The sequence below is a fragment of the Lolium perenne genome, chromosome 4 (genome assembly GCF_019359855.2).
Source record: "Lolium perenne isolate Kyuss_39 chromosome 4, Kyuss_2.0, whole genome shotgun sequence".
NCBI classification, from domain to species: Eukaryota; Viridiplantae; Streptophyta; class Magnoliopsida; order Poales; family Poaceae; genus Lolium; species Lolium perenne.
The window spans coordinates 394,834,801-394,851,426 of record NC_067247.2 but is presented as its reverse complement, the minus strand read 5'-3'; positions in this window follow the sequence as shown (position 1 = coordinate 394,851,426).

Genomic DNA, 16,626 nt, shown 5'->3' with positions numbered 1-16,626 from the left:
AGCAACACACAAGACAAGGTTCAACCTAGGCCACAACCGCCGACAACGCGAGCAGTCGGCACAACTATTACAGTCTACGAAGAGGAAGAGCAAACACATGACATGATACGTTATCGGACCGGTGCCCACCCTAGCATGGGCGAACCGACAACCGCCACGCCGACGACACAACACCACCGTCGCAGACGCCACCAGAGGCCGGCCGCCACTAGGAATCGACTAGCACAACTCACACACCGACGAGGACACCAGGAGAGAACGCTTCGAGAAACACCGCGGGTGCAGAGCATGAAGGAAGCTTTGCCGAGGAGGGCAGACCGAGGACGACCTCCGCCACCCAAACAACGGAGATCTACAAGGCGTGAGATCTCCAAGATGGCATCTTCAAGAAGAGTACGGCCAAATGCGCCACTGCCACCCGATCCGGGGATCTTGGGTTTTCACCCGGAGAACATGAAGAGGACTGAGCACCGCCACAACGACGCCTTCAAGAAGGGAACAACGTCCGCGGATGCCACCTTCGTGGCCCAAAGGGCAAGGGTTTCCCTCGGCAGGTGAAGTTAACTATCCACACAAGATAGCGGTCGCCGCCCTCACAACAACCGTACCACTGTCACACCACGCGGCTCGCCGGCACCACGCCTTCCACACGGCCGAGGGAGCCGGCTAGCATCAGAGTCCGTGGCACGCCCGCCAACCACCGAGACTCCCATCGTCCAGGGCTGCCGCCCCGGGATCCCAACTCTGCGCACTGTCGCACCAAGGCAAACGAGAGACACCGCTGCGAGGACACCAAACTCGACCAAGGGCACCGACATGCCACCGCTCCCCTACCATCACAGCAAGGTGGGGAAGAACCCACCAGCCGGAACGGCCACCAGCAGCCCCCATGGCTGCCGGCACCCACGTACTCATGCGAAGGAGGAAGGGCATGACATGGTACCTAAATAAATTATTTTGTCCACAATCTTACATCTATGGTAATGCAGATTTTCTTAGCATTGAACCGTGGACTACACTGGTACGTATACGTAGCAGTCATAATTCCAGAGAGTAGAGATATCTAAATTCTCAACTCAATTCCATCTACGGAACTAGGCGATGAACTCCAACACACGATCAGATTACACTCTATCATCCGGGTAGTAAAGCTTTTTTGTTATATTAATTATTGTCTCGAAGAAACACTTTCAACTTGAAGGTATATAGCTGCGTATTTGAGGATGGCAGAAGAAACTCTCAAAGAAGTTTCTAAATCGCACAAGTGGCCACCCTACCAGGAGGAACCTACTATGAATTATGTTTTGACCCTCTGGTGGATGTACTCCGCGAGTTTCCCATTAAAAAAATACTAGTACTCTAGGTCCTTGTCGTGGAGTACAGGCAGGCGTTAGCCGCCCGATCAGCTAAACTGGATGGCTTCTGTTTACTTGGGACACTATAAAAGTCTTGTATAAGAAAGGTCATACTTGTCCCTAGACCGGGAATATGGAGCCTAGAGGGCCATCCACGTCGTGCAGGAGCTCAGCCCCAAGGTCCACCGTGGCGACTTTAAAGTTGACGCAACGCCCATCCAAAGGCCATATTGGACATGGCATTTTGGCTCTCGAGGTCAGATGCTCCTCTAATCTGTACCATTCAATAGAGCTTCGTGATGTGAGCATAATTCAAATTTGAGGACATACCAGAGTCTATATGCAACACAATACACGTATGTATTGATATGTACCATCTACCAAAGGCCAACGTGTGTCAGTCTGCTCAGCACCATCAATATCCACATTAATTGGCGAGCTAGTTGTCTCCGGATTCAACCTCTCCCACCGGCCGGTGCATGTTGGGATCTTCGCTGGCGAAGCGCATGAGGTGGCTCAACTTGCCGCTCTGACGCAGATGAGGAGGATGAATGTTGTATCCGTCGGCACGGCAACCAGGAAGCTCGTCTCTTCCTTTGTATTTCTATCCCTCGCACAAACCCGATGACTCTATATCAGATCAACATCGGTGATGCTCTTATTAATTAGTCCTGCAACGACTAGCTTCAACCGCCACCTCGTGTTGTTCCAAATCAGTTGAAGCCCCGGCTTGAAAATTCGTGATGCGGTTGTGTTCTCCGTCGGCTCCGGCTAGCTGCCTAAAAATAGTGTTCCTTCTCACAGGTCTCCGCCTGTCAATGCCTTCCACTAGATGCAGCCGCAACTTACATAAGGGGACACCTAACACAAGCGAACATCAGCTAGTCCTCGCCGCCATCAGCCAAGTGAGATCATGCATATCCTTATCTGGCTCCAGGCGTCATGCCGGTCCATGCAAAGGAAAAGGATGGAGAGTGCTAGTGTCTTGTGAAAAGATTCTTGGATCCCGTACAAGGTCAATCCGTCAATGGATTTGGTTGGAGTATGTCACGACATGGACACTCCTCGAGGCGATCAAGGCCACCAACCGTAGAGCGACTCGTCAAGGGATCCGGGAGGCGCACCTGCAAGCAAAGTGGGGCCACCTGCCAGCGTCGCCACCTCTCCCGTCCACATTGTCCACCGTCGCCCTTGAATTGCATCATCGGAGCCCGTAGCACCGCCGCAGAAGCCGCCGGAGATTGACGCCACCTCAGACGACGCCATCTGCACCAGGAGCTTTGCCACCCTCGACAACGCCGCCACGAACCCTCACCGACGATCGCCGACCACCGGTGAGCTCGCCGGACCCCAACCCTCACCGTGCCAGTAGTCCCCTCTCACCGGAGATGACGACGGCCGTGCGCCGTTCGATCCGATTCTAATCGTGCGCACCAAATTAAACCATACCGTTTCGCTATCTAAGTCCCACTGACGTGTGGACCCTGCCGTCAGGCGGCCTACTCGCGCTGGACGCGAAGTGGGCCGGCCCAATCCCTTTTTCTCTCTGCAGCCCAGTTAGCTGCCCGCGCGAGCCCAACCATTTGAATTCAAATATTGGATTTAAATGAAATTCCTTGCAGATGCTGCTTTCAAAATTAAATAGAATAAAATCTACTGAACAAAATTTGATAAATTTGATAAATTTGGAAAGCTTATGAAATCATCTAAATAACTACACTGGACTCAACACTAGATTCATTGTAGAATTAATGTGATAAAAATAACAAGGAAGGACCTTTCCAAATTTCAAACATTTATAAAAAATCAACCATAAATGATTTTGAGTTGATTCCAACTCTCAAAAATCACATTTCATATTGTCTATCTAAATATGTAAAAATATGACATGGTTGCCTCATATGATCATGGGCTAGAATAAATAATGGCCCTATGGCTATTTCTAGTCCATTTAAATTGTCCAAAAATATTTATTAAATCATTTGAGAGGTATTACCTCATTTAAATCTTTGTCTCAAGTAATTCAGAATGAGGTAGTGACCTTGGTCTATCTAGACTCATATTGAATTACTTGGTGATATTAACTTATTATTATGTTAGGGTTAAATTGCATGAGGTGTAACACCTCATTTAAATCATTTTCCCCAAATGATAATTATAAAGTGTTGACCTTGGTCAACATGGTTCATACATTATTAATGGAGGAGATTAAATCTTAACAAGATTCAATGAGAGGAAATTATTTCTCCAAAGAACTAAATACAAACCCTAACCAATATTGGTAATGAGAGGAAATTATTTTTCTTAAAAAGAAAACAAAGTCAACCAACATGTTAATAATGTGGTGATGCTAGACTAGCTTGTGTGAACCATTTGTGTGCTTAGTTTAGCCCTTAAGAATTGTTTGGTGATTGTATACCTCATATCCGTTTTTAGACGCTAGTACCGAGGAATACCAGGAGGAGGAGGTCTACTTCCAGGAAGAAGAAGACCACTTTGATCAATACACCACTGAAGGAAAGCTAATATTCTTGCAAGCTACCCTAATGCAAGGCTCTACAAGAGCAAGGCCCCATTACATATTACTTTATGCTTAATGATCCAACACCAAGTTTTTACCTTACAAGTTTTTGACTTTGGTTTATCAAAATTTAATTTTTGATTCATGATTCACTTGGTCTAGCTATGGAGTAGTACAAGAGCATCACACTTAGCTTAGAAAGCTATAAGCTAGTTAGCACCCCTCATGACTAGTTGCTAGTGCTAACAAATAAAATTGACTACTCTAGATGGGAACATGTGAAATAAAATGACTTTGAAAACCTTGGAATGATGAGTCATTCTATTGAAAGATTTTGAAGGTGAATGTGACTTATGAATGACACGGTGAACTTTACAAAAACTAATGGTTGGGTTCGGATGCGATACCATTCCAATTTTTTAGTACCCCCACAATACCTGATTATGGGTAGGGCTTAACTGGAAGTTTATGTGTCTTAGTATGGGTTCCCTCTAAACAAGCGTCATAGGGGTTATGCTGAGGCTGCCTCCGTTGAAAGTGAAATGATGTGAAATGACGTGAAATGAGGTGAATGTCCGGCCCAAGCCCTGTGCAGTTCCCAGGCTGACGGGTTGTCTTCACTGGGAGGCCAAGCTCATGGGGAGAGGTGCCTATACTAGGATATGTAAGTAAAAGGTTATGGTTGATGATCCGCATACTGAGTATGATTATTCAGGGCTATCCCTGTCGGATGAAATCAAATGTTGTGGTACAGATGTACAACCTCTGCAGAGTGTAAACCTATTCGAATAGCAGTGTCCACGGTTATGGACGGTTGGAAAGGCCATACTGTTCCGTCATCAGACCGTTTTCAAAAATGTGACATATGACTTGTGACTTGAACATGAAAAGTGAATTGTGACTTTGACTTGAGTCACAACAGAGTTGTGAGAATGACACTATTGTTCCCACTTGTGTAAGTTAGGCAAATGAAGAGTCTTTTACTACTAAATGCTTATGAAATAAAACTGGCTTTATGCAAGTGAACCTAGAGCTTAGCACCCCCTTACCATAGTTGATAGTACATACATTAGTATTAGTTTGCGAGTACTTTAAAGTACTCATGGCTTTGTCCCTGGCTATTCAAATGGCCAGACTATGAAGAAGAGTACCAGAACCAAGATGGTGGATAGGAGGACGTCTATGATAACTAGGACTACTCCTGACGTCAAAAGTTGCCTGTGGAGCAGATGGACCGCGACTACGCTTTCTTCCGATGTGTGTGTTTTGTAATTGATCATTAGATCAACTATTATTGTAAGACTAGATCATGTGATCCCTTGATGTAAGACGATTATGGTTGTAATGAATGATGTTCTGTGATATCAATCTATTATGTCTCGCAAAAACAATATTCCTGGGATTGCGATGTACGACATAATAGGCATCTGGAATTAAAAATCCGGGTGTTGACAAGTTGGTATCAGAGCCATTGTTTGACCTTTGGAGACCCTAGTTAGAATGGACGTCTGAAAAACTTGGTTTCAAAACCAATGAAGTGAATATTTATGAAAACTTATCACACTCTTACCTTTGAGATCTTTTTCAAAAGAGAAACTCATGCTATACTTTTCTTGAAACTATACATAAAATTTGACACACTTGCACTTCTCTAACTTACTCATCCAATTCTCTTTCAGATGGCGTTGCCCAACAACACCAAGTTTTACCAGCTGGGGAATGGTGGGAACTTGATCTTCGAGAGGGACTTAGACGCTTTGTCTGAGCATCTCGGACGCCCGCACCCGGAGTTCCTTGGAACTCAAGTGGACGACCAGCCCGGAAAGGAACTTCAGTGGGTTATCACTGCGGACCTGGGAGGCAAGATGGAGCCTCCTATTTCTGAGAGGATCCATTTCTCTGTCATGGAAAGCAACTGGCTGGATGGACTAGCTAGAGCCATGCAGGAAGCACTTGCCCGTCTGTGTGGGCAGCATGTGACTGAGCTTTATGGGACTCGCTTTTCTCACTTTGCAAGGCATGACTCCATCGGAGGACCCAGGGCACTATCACCCCACCCGGAGCTGAAGTATCACGTGGAGCACCTGGACTTTATGCTGCACGAGACCCAGAAGGAGCTGGACAACTGTCGCGTCTACGCCAACCAGACTCACGCCCACCTAGTGCAGCAGACCGATATCATCAGGATCCTTGCCCATGAGCGCAAGACACTCCACCAGCAGCGTGCCAAGAAGGACGATACCATTGCGCGCCTCTGCGCAAAGATAGTATCCTTGGAGGCACTTGTCAAGGCCCAAGAGGACCAGTTGAGGGATCTGGAGGAAGAAGGAGAAGACATTCAGGGAGGAGCAGCTTTCCTGAGTGATGATGATGATTTCGAGGAAGATGAGAACACTGATATGGAAGACTATGAGTTTCTGGAGGCCGGAGAGGATGACTGCATCCCGATAGATGTGGGTGATGAGTAGTAGTTTCACTTGATCACTTCCGTAGGTGTGAGTTTGTATCGGTCCCCTTGTATCGTAGAACGAATGAATGGTTCTTAAAACCAACGGTGTGTTAGCTTTGTAATGTGTGATGTTTGGTATGAATGAAAAAGTGTTGTTGGTTTTTACCCCCTCAACACTACTCAAGTTTTGAAATTTTTTGAACCTTAAACCAAACAAACCATAGAAATTCCCCTCTTATCTTATCATCTACCTCAATATTCAGACGGCCCCACCAACCCGTAGCACCAACCAAGATGCAATGATGAAGATGATGATGGCAGACCGAGAAGCCGAGAGAGCGGAACGACAAGCCAATATTGCCGCACTGCAGCAGATAGCTCAGAACAATCAAGGCCATGGAAACCATGATCACTCTGGATCCAAGCTGAAGAATTTCCAGAACACAAACCCTCCAATGTTCAGCAAGACAGAAGAACCACTCGATGCTGATGACTGGCTCCAGACAATGGAGAACAACTTAGAAGTTGCGGGAGTAGAAGCTGCAGAAAAAGTACTGTTCACCACCCACTACCTGTCAGGACCTGCCAGAGCCTGGTGGACAAGTGCCCGCGCAATGAATGCCGGACAAATGATGACTTGGGAAGACTTCAAACTCAAGTTCAGCAAGTACCATGTACCCCAAGGACTAATCAAGAAGATGAGAGACGAGTTCAGAGAACTCAAGCAAGGAAGGATGTCCGTGGTGGAATACCGCGACAGGTTTCTTACTCTGTCAAGGTACGCCCCGGATGAGACCGACACCAATGAAAAGAGGAAGGAAAGATTTTTGAACGGACTGCACGATGAGATGCAGACTGTATTGGTCAACATTCCCTTTGCTGATCTAGAAGCCCTGGTGGACTCAGCCATCTAGATGGAAGGAAAACTGCATCAAGCCAACAAGAACCGCAAGCACAGGATGATGAACCAGAATGGACCCCACCATACACAAAAGTACCGCAACAATTCAACTGGAGGATTTGCCCCAAGAAACAACAAGCCACCTGCTCAGACATAGCAACAATAACAACCACAACAACAACAACAACAACAACCCCAATGGTAACAATAACAACCCAAATACTGCCCCAAGGACTGGAAGTAACGCTGTTCCCGTCACCCCAAAGGACAAGTTAACCATAACTTGTTATGAATGTGGAATTGTGGGTCACTACCCCAATGAGTGCCCCAAAAGGTTAGCCAAGACTGCCCCCAATACGGCTGCACCTGCCCAGCAACAGCGCTGCTTCGCAGCTAGAAGGAACCCGAACAACCGCAACAGCCGCCTCTACCACATAAATGCAACAGAAACACAAGAAGCACCTCAGGCCATCCCAAGTATGTTTTCCTGTTAATCCAATTGCCCAATCTCTCTTAGGAACCTAACTTTTCTTAAAATCTCGGGACGAGATTTGTTTAAAGGGGAAGGGTTTGTAACACCCCAAATTTTCAAAACAAAGAAACATTCATTTTCCCTATTTACAAATTTTGGAACCAACAAAAACTTTTATTAAACTAAGTTAGGAGCATAGTGCTCATGCATGTGTGTGATGATTCTTGCCATGATTTTTTGTTGAAGTATTTTGGAAATGATCTTAAACCCAAAACCCTACCATTTTCAACATCAAAGAGAAATAAAATAAAAACATGAATTCACATATGAGGCTTATGCCCATTTTTGTAAATCTTTAACCTAGGCCAATTTGGCTTGTGCCATTGGTTGGAGAATGTTACTAAACACTTAAGAACACCATTTGAATCAAAGAAACTCAAATAAAATCAAATTTGAATTCAAATTGAGCTCACATGAGATAATGGTCAAAACTGCCATTTATTTCATGATTCCCACTTTGAGCCCTAGTATTAAGAGATTTCTAAACTAAACATTCTCAACTCTTTGCACCTCATCCAAGACCTCATCAAGGTGAACAACTTTAGTAAAGGATACCCCTGCAAATTCTTTATAGATTTCAAAATATGATCAAACAAAGTGGTGACATTGAAACAGATTCTAGATTCTACCCTTTTTGAAATTCCACAAACCAACTCAATTTTGCACCCCACCACCACCAATCTGTGCCAAATCATTTATGAATCACACCCATAAAAGGATTTGGAAAAATCCGAAAACTTTTCTCTTTCGGCCATTACATCAAACACCTTATGTGCACAATCTCACCTACTCCACACACACTAAAACCTGGTGAGTTTTAGCCTCAACCATCTTGCTCATGTCATCTTTTCTACTCTCCTTAGTCCTCTGGAAAAAACCTAGCACTTTGCACCACTGTACCCTAGTACAATGTTGACAAAAATCCACACCATGCCGGCCACATGACACACACATGCTCACCTCCTCTCCTCTCACGTCTGGATGACCACACCATGTCCTTGAGCTTGCCCTGACCTTGCTGATCACGACCGTGCACGCTCTAACCACAGGAGACGTCGGCATTGCCCAGAACACGCGCACCCAGTGACGCCCAGAGCGCACCAGGACGTGCCACTAGACGCGATCGTGCGCGTCGTTGATACGTCTCCGACGTATCGATAATTTCTTTCGTTCCATGCCACATTATTGATGATATCTACATGTTTTATGCATACTTTATGTCATATTTATGCATTTTCCGGCACTAACCTATTAACGAGATGCCGAAGAGCCGATTCTTTGTTTCTGCTGTTTTTGGTTTCAGAAATCCTAGTAAGGAAATATTCTCGGAATTGGACGAAATCAACGCCCAGGGGCCTATTTTCACACGAAGCTTCCAGAAGACTGAAGATGATACGAAGTGGGGCCACGAGGTGGCCAAACACTAGGGCGGCGCGGCCTGGCCCTTGGCCGCGCCGACCTAGCGTGTGGGGCCCTCGTGTGGCCCCCTGACCTATCTCCTCCGCCTACTTATAGCCTTCGTCGCGAAACCCCCAGTACCGAGAGCCACGATACGGAAAACCTTCCAGAGACACCGCCGCCGCCAATCCCATCTCGGGGGATTCAGGAGATCGCCTCCGGCACCCTGCCGAAGAGGGGAATCATCTCCCGGAGGACTCTTCACCGCCATGGTCGCCTTCGGAGTGATGAGTGAGTAGTTCACCCCTGGACTATGGGTCCATAGCAGTAGCTAGATGGTCGTCTTCTCCTAATTGTGCTTCATTGTCGGGTCTTGTGAGCTGCCTAACATGATCAAGATCATCTATCTGTAATGCTATATGTTGTGTTTGTTGGGATCCGATGGATAGAGAATACTATGTTATGTTGATTATCAATCTATTACCTATGTGTTGTTTATGATCTTGCATGCTCTCCGTTATTTGTAGAGGCTCTGGCCAAGTTTTTGCTAGTAACTCCAAGAGGGAGTATTTATGCTCGATAGTGGGTTCATGCCTCCATTAAATCTGGGACAGTGACAGAAAGTTCTAAGGTTGTGGATGTGCTATTGCCACTAGGGATAAAACATTGATGCTGAAAATGTTGAAGAATATGTTTCCAAAGAATAACGAGTTGCCCGCCAGTACGTACGAAGCAAAGAAGGTTGTCTGCCATCTAGGATTAGAGGTTCTGAAGATACATGCATGCATCAATGACTGCATCCTCTACCGCGGTGAAAACGAGAATTTGAATGAATGTTCGGTATGCACTGCATTGCGTTATAAGATCAGAGGGGATGACCCTGGTGACGATGTTGAGGGCGAGAAACCCAGGAAGAGGGTTCTCGCCAAGGTGATGTGGTATGCTCCTATAATACCACGGTTGAAACGTCTGTTCAGGAACAAAGAGCATGCCAAGTTGTTGCGATGACACAAAGAGGACCGTAAGTCGGACGGGGAGTTGAGACACCCCGCAGATGGAACGCAATGGAGAAAGATCGACAGAGAGTTCAAAGATTTTGCAGCTGACGCAAGGAACATAAGATTTGGTCTAAGTACAGATGGCATGAATCCTTTTGGCGAGCAGAGCTCCAGCCATAGCACCTGGCCCGTGACTCTATGCATCTACAACCTTCCTCCTTGGTTGTGCATGAAGCGGAAGTTCATTATGATGCCAGTGCTCATCCAAGGTCCGAAGCAACCCGGCAACGACATCGATGTGTACCTAACGCCATTAGTTGATGAAATTTTACAGTTGTGGGGCAGACCTGGTGTCCGTGTGTGGGATGAGCACAAAGAAGAGGAATTTGACCTACGAGCGTTGCTTTTCGTAAGCATCAACGATTGGCCTGCTCTTAGTAACCTTTCGGGACTGTCAAATAAGGGATACAATGCATGCACGTACTGCTTACATGAGACTGAAAGTGTACATTTGCCAAATTGTAAGAAGAACGTGTACCTTGGGCATCGTCGATTTCTTCCGAAAATTCATCCAGTAAGAAAGAAAGGCAAGCATTACAACGGCAAGGCAGATCACCGGCCGAAGCCTGCGGAACGCACTGCTTGGTGCCGAGGTATTTGATATGGACAAGGTTTTGAAAGTCATCTTTGGAAAGGGTCCTGGCGGACAATCAGTTCCGAAGGGAGCTGACGGGCACGCAACCATGTGGAAGAAGAAATCTATATTCTGGGAGCTAGAATATTGGAAAGTCCTAGATGTCCGCTCTGCAATCGACGTGATGCATGTTACGAAGAATATTTGCGTGAACCTCCTATGCTTCTTGGGCGTGTATGGGAAGACAAATGATACAAAGGAAGCACGGCAGGACCAGCAACGTTTGAAAGACCCTGATGACCGGCATCCGGAATGGTTTCAAGGTCGTGCCAGCTACGCTCTGACCAAAGAAGAGAAGGTCATCTTTTAATGCCTGAGCAGTATGAAGGTCCCGTCTGGATTCTCGTCCAATATAAAGGGAATAATAAACATGGTGGAGAAAAAGTTCCAAAACCTGAAGTCTCACGACTGCCACGTGATTATGACGCAATTGCTTCCGATTGCTTTGAGGGGTATCCTGCCGAAAAATGTTCGAGTAGCCATTGTGAAGCTATGTGCATTCCTCAATGCAATCTCTTAGAAGGTAATCAATCCAGAAGTTCTACCACGGTTACAGAACGATGTTGTCCAATGTCTTGTCAGTTTCGAGTTGGTGTTCCCGCCATCCTTCTTCAATATTATGACGCACCTCCTGGTTCACCTAGTCGAAGAGATTTCCATTCTCGGTCCTGTATTTCTACACAATATGTTCCCCTTCGAGAGGTTCAGGGGAGTATTAAAGAAATATGTTTGTAACCGTGCTAGGCCAGAAGGAAGCATCGCCAAGGGCTATGGAAATGAGGAGGTAATTGAGTTTTGTGTTGACTTTGTTCCTGACCTTAAGCCGATTGGTCTTCCTCGATCGCGGCACGGTTGAAACGTCTGTTCAGGAACAAAGAGCATGCCAAGTTGTTGCGATGACACAAAGAGGACCGTAAGTCGGACGGGGAGTTGAGACACCCCGCAGATGGAACGCAATGGAGAAAGATCGACAGAGAGTTCAAAGATTTTGCAGCTGACGCAAGGAACATAAGATTTGGTCTAAGTACAGATGGCATGAATCCTTTTGGCGAGCAGAGCTCCAGCCATAGCACCTGGCCCGTGACTCTATGCATCTACAACCTTCCTCCTTGGTTGTGCATGAAGCGGAAGTTCATTATGATGCCAGTGCTCATCCAAGGTCCGAAGCAACCCGGCAACGACATCGATGTGTACCTAACGCCATTAGTTGATGAAATTTTACAGTTGTGGGGCAGACCTGGTGTCCGTGTGTGGGATGAGCACAAAGAAGAGGAATTTGACCTACGAGCGTTGCTTTTCGTAAGCATCAACGATTGGCCTGCTCTTAGTAACCTTTCGGGACTGTCAAATAAGGGATACAATGCATGCACGTACTGCTTACATGAGACTGAAAGTGTACATTTGCCAAATTGTAAGAAGAACGTGTACCTTGGGCATCGTCGATTTCTTCCGAAAATTCATCCAGTAAGAAAGAAAGGCAAGCATTACAACGGCAAGGCAGATCACCGGCCGAAGCTGCCGGAGCACTGCCGATCTTTGAGGTATTTGATATGGTCAAGGATTTGAAAGTCATCTTTGGAAAGGGTCCTGGCGGACAATCAGTTCCGAAGGGAGCTGACGGGCACGCAACCATGTGGAAGAAGAAATCTATATTCTGGGAGCTAGAATATTGGAAAGTCCTAGATGTCCGCTCTGCAATCGACGTGATGCATGTTACGAAGAATATTTGCGTGAACCTCCTATGCTTCTTGGGCGTGTATGGGAAGACAAATGATACAAAGGAAGCACGGCAGGACCAGCAACGTTTGAAAGACCCTGATGACCGGCATCCGGAATGGTTTCAAGGTCGTGCCAGCTACGCTCTGACCAAAGAAGAGAAGGTCATCTTTTAATGCCTGAGCAGTATGAAGGTCCCGTCTGGATTCTCGTCCAATATAAAGGGAATAATAAACATGGTGGAGAAAAAGTTCCAAAACCTGAAGTCTCACGACTGCCACGTGATTATGACGCAATTGCTTCCGATTGCTTTGAGGGGTATCCTGCCGAAAAATGTTCGAGTAGCCATTGTGAAGCTATGTGCATTCCTCAATGCAATCTCTTAGAAGGTAATCAATCCAGAAGTTCTACCACGGTTACAGAACGATGTTGTCCAATGTCTTGTCAGTTTCGAGTTGGTGTTCCCGCCATCCTTCTTCAATATTATGACGCACCTCCTGGTTCACCTAGTCGAAGAGATTTCCATTCTCGGTCCTGTATTTCTACACAATATGTTCCCCTTCGAGAGGTTCAGGGGAGTATTAAAGAAATATGTTTGTAACCGTGCTAGGCCAGAAGGAAGCATCGCCAAGGGCTATGGAAATGAGGAGGTAATTGAGTTTTGTGTTGACTTTGTTCCTGACCTTAAGCCGATTGGTCTTCCTCGATCGCGGCACGAGGGGAGACTAAGTGGAAAAGGCACGATCTAAAGGAAATCAACGATATGTATGGACGGCCATTCTATGACTGAAGCACACCACACAGTTCTGACCAATTCCAGCTTGGTGGCTCCGTACTTTGAGAAACACAAGAATATTTTACGCTCGGACAACCCGGGGAAGCCTGAATCCTGGATTAGGAAGGCCCACATGGAGACTTTCGGCAGTTGGTTGAGAAAACATTTAATGAATGACAATGATGTTGTAGATTAGCTGTACATGCTGGCCAAGACACCATCTTCGACTATATCGACTTTCCAAGGGTACGAGATAAATGGGAATACATTTTACACGATCGCCCAAGATAAAAAGAGCACCAACCAAAACAGTGGTGTCCGCTTTGATGCAGCAACCGAGAATGGGCAAAAGGTCACATATTATGGTTACATAGAGGAGATATGGGAACTTGACTATGGACCCTCCTTTAAGGTCCCTTTGTTCCGGTGCAAATGGTTCAAGCTAACAGGAGGTGGGGTAAAGGTGGACCAGCAATACGGAATGACAATGGTGGATTTCAACAATCTTGGTTACCTTGACGAACCATTCGTCCTAGCAAAAGATGTCGCTCAGGTTTTCTATGTGAAGGACATGAGTAGCTAACCGAGGAAACAGAAAGATAAGAAAACGATCAGTACATCATGCGATGATCCAAAGCGCCACATTGTTCTTTCAGGGAAAAGAAACATCGTGGGAGTGGAGGGCAAGACAGACATGTCAGAAGATTATAATATGTTTGGTGAAATTCCGCCCTTCAAAGTGAACACTGACCCAAGCATTAAGTTAAATGATGAGGATGCTCCATGGATACGGCTCAATCGTAAGCAAGCAGGGACACAAGGGAAGAAATGATGTGTAATAATTTATTATACCAAACTTTGTTGAATGGATCATGTGAATTATATTATCTGTGATGTGTTTGATGTCCATTTTCGAATGATTCGATTGATTCGAGATACCACTGATGATACATGAAATTTGGAGTGACTTAGTCACACTCCTGCCTAGGCGTATAATATGCATACTCGTAGTCTTCATAGTCGCCGCCGTTGTACTGGTAGTCGTCGCCTTCTAAGTTGCCGCCGTTGTCGTCGCTGCTGTCGTCGTCGCTGTCGTCGGGCGGCGCTCGTGGCTCGAACTGAGGGTAGCACAGGCGGGGGATATCACTGGCCGTGATGTAGTCCATGACGCTCTGTAGAGTCCGGCCGTACCACCATAGCCGACGGCCGGCCTCGTGGAAGTTCCTAGGAGGCAGACCGTCCTCCTCATACCTGGCGAGCGCCCTGTCACGCCGATTGATGAAGAAGGCGTCCCAAGTATGCTGGTTATCGGGATGCCAGCGGGGATTCATCCGCTGCTCCGGCGTGAGATCGAGGTAGTAGTGGTTCGTGATGGCCGCCCGGCGCGCAGTACCCTGAGGGACGGGAGGGACCGGCACGCCTCCGGCGCTTATGCTCCAGCCGGCGGGGACGCGGTAGCCCGGTGGACAAGGGTAGTTCGAGGCGCAAAGCTCCTCCACCTGCTGGTAGGTTAGAGTGGGTGCGGTGGAAGCCATGAGAGAGTGATGAGAGATTGTAGAGATGTGATAATGCTGGCCAAGCCGGGCTACATATATGTAGTGAGAAATGGCGGGAAAAATGGGAGCGGGAAGACAGGAGGCGGGAAGAAAGTGGCGGGAAGAAAGAGGCGGGAAGACAGGGAAGAAATGGCGGGAAGAAGAGGAATCCAGATCTGGTCATCTAACCTTTAGTCCCGGCTGGTGGGTGCAACCGGGACTAAATGTGGTTTTTGTGTCATCTAAGAAAACTGTCGGTGGGATAAGGACGTTTGGGTAACCTTTAGTCCCGGCTAGTGGGTGCAACAGGGACTAAATCTGGTTTTTGTGTCATCTAAGAAAACTGTCGGTGGGATAAGGACGTTTGGGTAAGCTTTAGTTCCGGCTGGAGGGTGCAACCGTGACTAAAGCTGTCGGCAGGATAAGGACGCGTGGGTAGCGCACGACGCCCTGTTGGAGGAACAAGACAAAGCAGAAGTGGCGCCGTGCCTATAAAAGGAGCATCGATACGCGCGAAGATAGAGGCGTGAAGAAATGGCGGGAAGACATAGGCGGGAAAGAACTGGCGGGAAGACGGGCCGGGAAGAACTTGTGGGAAGACAGAGGCGGCCGGGAAGAACTTCTCTGAATTTTTTGATATATTATTTGTATTTTTAAGATTTTGAAATGAATTAGTTCTATTTTTCTGAATTTTTTGATGTATTATTTGTATTTTTAACATTTTGAATTGAATTAGTTTTATTTTTCTTAATTTTTTGATATATTATTTGTATTTTTAACATTTTGAAATGAATTAGTTTTATTTTTCTGATTTTTTTATATATAATTTGTATTTTTTAGATTTTGAAATGAATTAGTTCTATTTTTCTGAATTTTTTGATATATTATTTGTATTTTTCACATTTAGAAATGAATTAGTTTTATTTTTCTGAATTTGTTGATATATTATTTTGTATTTTTAACATTTATAAATGGAAAGAATTTTGAAAAAGGCCTTTAGTCGCGGTTGGCCTGGCCAACCGCGACTAAAGGTCATTTACGCGGGAACGCTGGAATTCGGGCGAAAATACCTTTAGTCGCGGTTGGTGTGGCCAACCGCGACTAAAGGGACACCAACTGCGACTAAAGGGGGTCCCTATATAAACTGGCGCTGAACGGCCGCGCCGAACACTTCGCCATTCGTCTTCATCCGCGCGCCTGAGGAGGATCGTCGCCACGCCGCAGGAGGATCTCGTCGCCACACCGTACACACGCCGCCGGAGCGCGCCACGCCGCCGTTCGTCTCCGCGCTGCCCTTCTCCGCCCTGTGCCCCTCCTCCTTCTCCGCCCTACGGCGCCGTCTGCGCCTCTCCGCGCGTGTGCTCTCTCGGTCGGGGCCGCCGCGCGCCACGTGGCGCCGCCCTTCTCCGCCTTGCGCCGCCACTGCCTCCGTGCGCTCCGGCGCTGCCCTGCGCCGTGCGCCCTGCCCCGTTCCGCCCTGCGCCGCCTGTCTCCACGCCGCGCCGTTCGCCATGCATGATGGCTGGCGGCGGCAGCCGGCGGCGCCGCCCGCTGTATCAGAGAGAGAACGCCGACAGGGGCGCCGTGCGCGCGTGTACTGTACGTGTGTGTGGCGCCCCTTTTTTTAACTTCATAAAATTTTAATTATAAATTTGATTTAACTAAAATTAAAATTAAATCTCTATCTTATAACAACATTAACTCTATAAATTTAACAAAATTTGAATTATGTACTATATATGTAGTTTTGAC